This window comes from Tursiops truncatus, chromosome 15 (genome assembly GCF_011762595.2).
Source record: "Tursiops truncatus isolate mTurTru1 chromosome 15, mTurTru1.mat.Y, whole genome shotgun sequence".
NCBI lineage: Eukaryota > Metazoa > Chordata > Mammalia > Artiodactyla > Delphinidae > Tursiops > Tursiops truncatus.
Window position 1 is genome coordinate 67,081,986 of NC_047048.1, and position 7,609 is coordinate 67,089,594.

At 42.6% G+C, this 7,609-nt stretch overlaps 1 long non-coding RNA gene across 1 annotated transcript; it reads right to left on the bottom strand.

Moving 5' to 3' along the window:
• Positions 1–5,022: 5,022 nt before the first annotated feature.
• Positions 5,023–6,753, bottom strand: LOC141276614 (uncharacterized). Its single transcript, XR_012326510.1, has 2 exons — positions 6,648–6,753; positions 5,023–5,299 (listed from the first exon to the last, which is right to left on the bottom strand). It is a non-coding gene; the product is annotated as an uncharacterized lncRNA (long non-coding RNA).
• Positions 6,754–7,609: the final 856 nt, after the last annotated feature.

Below are 7,609 nucleotides of genomic sequence, written 5' to 3' on the forward strand. Positions count from 1 at the left end.
AACCCTCCCTGAGAGATGCCGCCACGTCGTGCGTTGCACTGGGTCTGCTGTTTCCAGCCAAACAAGCTGCGTGTGTGGTTTACTGCCTTCCATGGCATGTCCGGAAGGAGGAAAAAAGTGTCCCCACCCCTTCCAGAGTCCCCTGCTTGACTCTCCTCCCTTCTCTGGGGAATTTCAGCTCACTGAACCTGGTCCTTTGCTTTCAGGAAGGCCAGGAATATTCTGTGGAAGGGGAAGGTTAAGGAAGATAGAATGCATGTTGGTGCAAAGAACTGCTTTTGGATGGTTGTCTATTAAAACCTTGTGAGCATGCAGTATGTCCATAACAAGTCTACACTGGCAATAGTTCTTGTTGAACTATTTCTAGCTTTTGATGGCTTTCAGCTCTGCACAACTGATCTGTCTAGAGCTGGAGAAGAAGACAAGGCCCCGACTCTAAAAGCTCAAAGGTTTCTGGATGCACCCCCCTGCCAAAATGCATGCCGAATATATACAGACGGTTCTTTTTCTAACGAGAAACTGAAACCCACAGCCCTCCATAACAGTTACTACCTTTCCAAATAGACTTTGCACTCAGAGAATCAAGGTTAATGATAAACATCAGAGTGGGGTGGAAATCAGACACTCTGTTTCTCTGGTGAGTCTGGTGAGAGTGTGGCTCATACATTCATTCATTCATGCAGTCACTAAGTCAACAAATACTTATTAAACAACCGCAGATGAACAAGATTCATGTCCATTCAGCACAATGAGGGTTTGATAGGTGATGCAGAGTTGCTGTTGGACCACAGAGACAAGATTTAATCTAGTCTAACCGTAGAGAGTCAGGGGTGGCTTCCCTAAGGAGCTAACACCTAAGCTGAGAGCACATGCAGAGGCCAGGGGGCAGGCGGACCAGACCTGAGGAGCTGGAGGAAGTTCAGGAAGCTACAGGGTAGCGTGTGAAGTCTCGTTAATGCTGCAAGGGAGGTTTTACGTCATATGGAGGCCAATGGGGGGGTCACTGAGATATTTTAAAAGGGGAATAGGATGAACAGCATGTAGGCTTAGAAAGGCCACCTGGCAGCAGAGTGCAGACTCGATGGGAAAACTGATCCAGGTACCAGGATCCTAGTGTGAAGTCTTTACAGTGACCTGAGAGACAAGGATAACACAGCTATGTGATATCAATGGAATGAAGAGAACTGGATGAATTTTAACTTATTTTAGAGATATGATATTTTTTAAAATCTGGGCATAGAGATTCATTTTCATGTTAGATGGTGTGGTAGGCTGAATACGAGCCCCTCAAAGATGTTCACATTCGAATACCTGGAACCTGTGAATATGTGACTTTATTTTTTTTTTTAACATTTTTATTGGAGTACAATTGCTTTACAATGGTGTTAGTTTCTGCTTTATAACAAAGCGAATCAGTTATACATATACATATATCCCCATATCTCTTCTCTCTTGCGTCTCCCTCCCACCCTTCCTATCCCACCCCTCTAGCTGGTCACAAAGCACCGAGTTGATCTCCCTGTGCTATGCGGCTGCTTCCCACTAGCTATCTGTTTTACATTTGGTAGTGTATATATGTCCATGCCACTCTCTCACTTTGTCCCAGCTTACCCTTCCCCCTACCCGTGTCCTCAAGTCCATCCTCTAGTAGGTCTGTGTCTTTATTCCCGTTTTGCCCCTAGGTTCTTCATGACCATTTTTTTTTTTAGATTCCATATATATGTGTTAGCATACAGTATTTGTTTTTCTCTTTCTGACTTACTTCACTCAGTATGACAGACTCTAGGTCCATCCACCTCACTACAAATAACTCAATTTCCTTTCTTTTTATGGCTGAGTAATATTCCATTGTATATATGTGCCACATCTTCTTTATCCATTCATCTGTTGATGGACACTTAGGTTGCTTCCAAGTCCTGGCTATTGTAAATAATATCAACTTACATTCCCACCAATAGTGCAAGAGGATTCCTTTTTCTCCACACCCTCTCCAGCATTTGTTGTTTGTAGAGTTTTTGATGATGGCCATTCTGACTGGCGTGAGATGATATCGCATTGTAGTTTTGATTTGCATGTGACTTTATATAGCAAAAGAGACTTTGAAGATGCAGTTTAGAATCCTGAGATGGGGAAATGATGCTAAATTATCCAGTCTGGCTCAAGCTACTCACAAACATCTTTATAAGGGAAAAGGGGAGAATCAGAGTCAAAGAAAGAGAGATTTGAAGATGCTTTGCTGCTGGCTTTGAAGACAGAGGAAGGGACCAGGACCCAAGGAATGCAGGTGGCTTCTAGAAGTTGGAAAAGGCAAGGAAACTGATTCTCCTCTGAAGCTTCCAGAAGGAATGCAGCTCTACCAAGTCATTTTGGGTTTCTGATGTCCAGAGCTTTAAAGTAATAAATTATGTTGTTTTATGTCACTAAGTTTGTGATAATTTGTTATAGCATAATAGGAAACATAAAGAAAAAGTAACTAAGACTTTGCCCAATAGGTATTTAGTAATTATGTGTTTAATTAATGAATAAATGAGGCTTAGAAAGGTACAATAGAGCCCCTAAAGTAACAAGGCTTATAAGTCCTCAAGCTCACACTTAAAGTTTGAAATGGTCCTTAGCTGATAAGGGTAGTATGAGATATGGGGACAGGAGAAGGGAGACTGGTTTTCACTGTGTAACTCATTATACTGTCTGAGTTCACCATGAGCACATGCTAAACATGTATTTTTTAAAAGTTAATGACCCTTGTCTTCAAGTCCAGGGGATAAGACAGGTATAGAGATCAAAATGGAAGAAAAAGTGATCAGTAACCACAACTCAATATCTGTTGGATGTGCTCCATTCACTAAATCTGAATTCTGGTTCCTACCCGCTCAAGCCACTCTCTGCCCACTCTCTTTCTCTTCCCCACCAAATGTTTCAACACTGACTAGTTTACACATGTACTACCCTCTCCCTTCTTCACCCCATAAAATTTTCCTTATACTCTACCTCAGACAAAATACTCAGCTGTTCATCCTCATAGGGATATGGCTTTACATCATGGACAGGACATGCCTTTTAGAGACATGAGCCCTAGGTTTGAATCCCACCCCCCACCCCCCAGCAGGATGACCAAGAAAAAATGTAAACTCCCTGAACCTCAGTTTCCCCATCTGTGAAATGGGCATCATGATATATTATGGGGATTTGTTTGTTTCTTTGTTTTGATAAAGAACTCAATCAAGCAATATGTGTCAACCATTTGGCTCAGTATCCAATACTAAATAAATATTAGGTCAATTTCCTTCTGTGTCTTTAGGTTTCTTCCTCTTTCCACAGGAGTCCAAGCTCTCGTCTGAGGTCTTATCCTCTTCAAACTTTCTTTGGTATATGACAACTTTGATTTCTCTTTCTTAACCTCTTGGTTTTTTTCTCTCTCATTTTTTTATTTTTATTTTTTAATTCCATAATTTGATATACATCCAGCAAGACACAACAACTGCTCTGGTTCTGTCCATGGCCTGAACCAGTTTGCTCCACAGTCCCCCTCCCCAAGGGCTCAAACCAGAGCACTTCACCCACTTCATCCCAGAAAAGACTTCCCTGATCACCTGAATTTGTATAGCCTTGTCCAACCCCCATGTCTTCCCTAGCCCATCCCCCATATTATTTCCAAGGACATATCTAATTACTTGCCTTCTCTTCCCACTAGAATGCAAGGTTCATGTCCTTGTCTGTCTCCTTCCTACTCTTAACACAGAGTCTGACATATAGTAGAAGCCTAATAAATACATTGGATTTATGGAATGAATGAATGAATATACACCTCACTAGGACATGCCAGATGCAGGGAAAGCCTACTGTGGAGTTCAAGGATCTCTGAGAATGGTCTTCCCAGAATGATGGTGGGAATCCTATAAAAGGGTGTGTCCAAATATACAAACACATTGGATGGGATAGGAGAGAATGAAGATTGCTTAACCATCTGTGTTAGAATCCTGGCTCGACTGGTGAGTGATTGGTTTCCAAAGAAAAAGACATTTCTTCACCTGGTGATGAACGCAGCCACAGGCAGCTTGCAGTAGAGGTGAGAGGTAATTTCCATATCACCCACTTGCAGAGGGCTCCTGACAGTGGCGGGGGGGAGGTCCCTGTGTGGGATGGGCACCCAGCCAAGGCCACATGCACTGTAACCTGTCAACACTATAAACAGGAAGCAGAAGGATCTGCCATGAAGCTTCAGGCTCAGAGTTGGGCCAGGCTGCATCCACCACGCCGGGGGGAAGATGAGGTCCTGGAAGGCCATAGACTCAGATGCTTCATAGGTCTCTGCTCTGCATTTGGGATGGGGAAGATTTCTGTAAAATTGTGCAACTGGAGGTTATCTTAGGTATATGAGATACTTAGGGCTGGGCTCCTAGGACCACCCTTCCATTCTGAGTAGGTTGCTTAATATCACGAAGCCTGGGTTTTAACATGGGAATCATAAAACCGTCATCATTATGAGGATTAAATAGGATAACATATGTAAAACACCAATACGGTGTTTAGGACTGAGTAAGCCTTCAATAAATGTTAACTTCTGCTCTTCCCAGGGCTACTCTCTTTCCATACTTTTCCTTATATTTAAGAATTGTTCATATGCATCCTTATCTATCCCATATCCTTCTCTATTCATCCATCCATCTATTCAGCCAGTCAGAAAAAATTTGGCCTAATTGTCAGGGTTGAGGTTGGATCTCTGGATTTCCATAACTATCCAGGTGAGCTAGTCTACTGACCAAGTATTTTAAAACAGCATATTATATACTATTGTTCTTACTCAATAGATCTGTAAGAGCAATTATACTGGTGTCTGAGCCATATTAGAATTATCTGACAATCCATTCATTTAATAAATATTGCCTTTGTTCAACAACTGTGGGTCAGGTGCTCTGCCATGTCCTAAGGGATATAATACCCCCAGGAAGCTGGTAGTCAATGGAGAGACAACCCAGGAAATAGATGATTATAGTACAGCATGAGGAAATGTTGTAAAGTGAATATATGCTAAGTATTTTATATAATTTGTGTCATCCTACTAAAGTTTATTTTTTGAACAATGAATCATTTGGGGTGCCTTTAAAAGGAAAAAGCTCAGGGCTTCCCTGGTGGCGCAGTGGTTGAGAGTCCGCCTGCCGATGCAGGGGACACGGGTTCGTGCCCCGGTCCGGGAAGATCCCACATGCCGCGGAGTGGCTGGGTCCGTGAGCCATGGCCGCTGAGCCTGCATATCTGGAGCCTGTGCTCCACAACGGGATAGGCCACAGCAGTGAGAGGCCTGCATACGGCCAAAAAAAAAATAGAAAAAGCTCAGGTTTTGCCTTATTGTGATATTGACACATTTACTATTTAGCCACTACTCTCACTCACTCCCTACCCCTCACCCTACCACACACATCAGCTTTTCCTACATGTGAGTTCATCTTCTAGGCTTGTGGTCTTCAACCAGGGGCAGTTTTGCCCCCCACCCACCCCAGGAGACATTCGGCAATGTCACAACCTTGGGTAGGAGTGCTAATGCATCTAGCGTGTAGAGGCCAGAGATGCTGGTAAATATCCTACAATGCACTCCACACACCACCGCCAACAACAAAGACTTCTCCAGCCCAGAATGTCAATAGTGCCAAGATTGGGAAACCCTGTCCTAAACGCAGAGACTTACATACAAGTACAAACATGTCCATGTCATGGCTGGACCCAAAGGTCATTCTGTTTAGCCAACTCTCTAAACTCTGCTCATAGATGTCCAGGTACCAGTCTGATTCTAGAAATCTCTTATCTTTCAACAGTTTTGACAGACATTTACTGGACAACGTCTTATGAAGTTAACACTTTCATATCCATTCTCCCACTTGCAGAGTATTGCAAAATTCCATTTTACTAATGAGGAAGCTGAAACTCAGAGGAGTTAAGTCATTTGCCAAAGTTACACAGCTGGAAATTGCTGAGTCAGAGTTCAAGCCTAAGTGTCACTAAATCATGCTCAGATGTCTTTCTTCTGGCCACTAACACTTCATCTTCTTTTGAATAGGTTTGTCTTAAATTAGTTTTCTCCGTCTGGAGGGCCCCAAGCTGACTTGCTGAATGTCAGAGCTCAAAGGAGCACTCCTGTCTGATCAGCTTCCCTCGACTGAGATACAGAGAGCACCATGCTAAAGGGGAGAAACGCTTGCTGCTGCCACGGAAGAAGCTTCTAGCTCAAAGTATGTCTTTATTCCATTTTTTTAATTTTGTGTTTGCACAATTTTGAACAGTTTCAGATCTCTTCTCCCAGCCCTGATGTCTATTACTGTGGAAAGAGTCATCTCCAGGTCTTCTAGATTCAAGAGAAGAGACTTCCCTGGGAGGGTGGACCTTGAAGAACCTCTGAACCCAAGTCCCCAGCACCCCAGCACCTTCATTCCAGAGATGTTCCCTTGATCTTACAACAGGACAACACTGCTGTAGCTGCCCCATCTGAAGTCTGCCTGCCTCGGGAGCCACCATTGCTCCCAGTACCACTGAGTAAAACCTTTAACTCTTTCCTGCCCACCAAGTGCAAGTAACACAACTAAATACACAGGCACATAGTAAGTACACAGTTAATCTTGAAGATAAGGAAACAAACAACAAATAAACATTCATACCTGAAAGCATTGCTGTTCTTAGTGGACTTACATTTTAAAGGCTTTCCTTTTGTTTATTCATCCAGTCATTCAATGAATAATTACTAGTTTGCTATGAACGTCTATCCCTGTGCTCAGTGCTAGAGAGAAAAGGATGAGTAAAAGCAGGTCAGGTCCCGCCCTCACAGAGCTTGCTGTCTGGCAGCACTGGATTTTGGTCAAGTCCTTTTAAATGCATAATTATGAAACATAATAAAGGATCTGAGAAAGCAAGCAGCATGGGGTCTCTGAGAGTGTTTATCAAGAGAACCTCATTCAGTCTAGCCAGGCTGGGCAGGGAAATGTTCCATAAGGAGGACTTGCAAACTGCAGCTTAAGGAAGATTCTCCAATGTGAGTGCATTCCAGAGCTGGAGTAGTTGACAAAGAATGGCATTCTGAGTGGGAGAGACCCCCTGGAGTGTCACTCGTCCCACCTGTTAGTGACACCCTTTGCAAAGAGGTGGAGCTAGGCTGACTTTCCAGTTTTCCAGGAACATACCTTGGAGCACTGCTCTTCAAACTTTTTGCTTGTTTACTCTCCAAAACGACTCTGGAAACTTTGGTGCCTCCTGGCAAAGGATAGTATTTTGGGTACATTGGGAATGTGGACATTTTTAAGCAAAACTGTGAAACATTTTTTAAAATGTAGTCTGGGGTATTTAAAACTCATCGTAATTTCATAACCACATCATCCATGAAAAAAATGAATAAGCGCTCTTGTAACAATCAGATAGTTTACATTTTTCTTTTTCTCCATAAACTGATAGTTTCATTTCACTTCCCACACAGACGTTTAAGCTCGTGTAATATATTTTGATGCTTAAAAACCTTTAATTGATCGTATTTATCTGGTGCAAAAATATGTATATAAATTTACTTTTAAACTTTGTAATTCCTAGAGCTATATGGTGCTAAGTATTAAAAAGAATTTCTCCTCCATGT